A 1,333-nucleotide genomic window follows, 5' to 3' on the forward strand; every position below is an offset into this window, starting at 1 on the left:
AGTAGTAGTAGTAGTAGTAGTAGTAGTAGTAGTAGTAGTAGTAATAATAATAATAATAATAGATAGATAGATAGCTTTTGTATAGCACAAATCCCCGCTCAACAGCAAGCTCTATGCGTTTCACAATCTATACTATTGCCCCAGCAGATCTGAGACATTCTGAAACAACCTCAACTTCCTGGGAATGTTACAACACAATGTGTCATCAAATTGTTCCCTAATGTTAAGATTGACGTGCAAGTGAAGGCTACTTTTGCGTGTTCCAGTTGGTTAGGCACTGTGTCTTTGCATACAGACGGCGTGAGTTCTTAGTTTAGCTCAGTTTTAGTAAGAGTTTTACGGCACTTGCAACACAATAAGGTAATATAAGTGCCGAAGATTATAGGTGTTACAAGAGAGTTACAAACACAAAAGAGAAGGAGTAGGAGAGATGAGGACGATAGATGTTTGATAGGAAAGAAGAAGCAAACCACACCAGACCACCCACGAACCACCCATTGATGTGAGTTCGGTTCACTTTGTGAGAAAGTTGTTTATCCAGTAAGCTCTGTGTTCCAGTCAGATGTTAGATTTGGAAGCTTCGGATATACAGGATCCAATAGTGCTAATGATGATATAAAGAGGGCATTTTTAAAAACTTTTTATTAATGAAATCAATGAAATTGAAGAGTGCTTTTAAAGGGAAGCGCTAAGTTACAATGTTGTTTAGTTACGTTACTCACGCGCCCGAAGACACACAGACACACACTCATACATACATACACGCACACATACACACATGCACACACGCACACACACACACACTGTTTTGAGCAAATGGAAGGTAAAGTTTTTGCCCCTTGTTCAGTTTCTTTCAAAGACATGGAGAATGTTCACTATAACCAAACAAATATACACACTAATGAAACCAAACTTCTCCTATATAGGTAGGATAATGCACACTTTTGGTGTAGGTCAAGATTTCTAGAAACCCCCGAAATCTGGGTTAGCCCGCTTATCCTTAAAAGCGACCGATATCTTTTCTGTCAACAAGTCCCTCCCTTCTCATGGTGACAAAACAAAGGAACGACAAAAGATAAACCACTATAGGTTCGCCAGATATCCCTGTCCTCTGTTGTTAAAGAAACGCAAACTTGACGTAAACCTATGATATCATAGCCCCAGAGTGTGGGTTTTGGCGGGAATGATAGTGCAGACCTAGTGATTGCAGACCGCGCCCGGCGCGTGCCGCGTGATAGGATTAGTGAGGATTATCACGCCTGGGCTGTTGAAAAAAACAACTCCTCCGTAATCTTGATCGGTTATCCGCCTCACAAAGAGAGAGAAGGGGGGA

The sequence above is a fragment of the Aplysia californica genome, unplaced genomic scaffold (assembly GCF_000002075.1).
Source record: "Aplysia californica isolate F4 #8 unplaced genomic scaffold, AplCal3.0 scaffold00559, whole genome shotgun sequence".
Classification (NCBI taxonomy): domain Eukaryota; kingdom Metazoa; phylum Mollusca; class Gastropoda; order Aplysiida; family Aplysiidae; genus Aplysia; species Aplysia californica.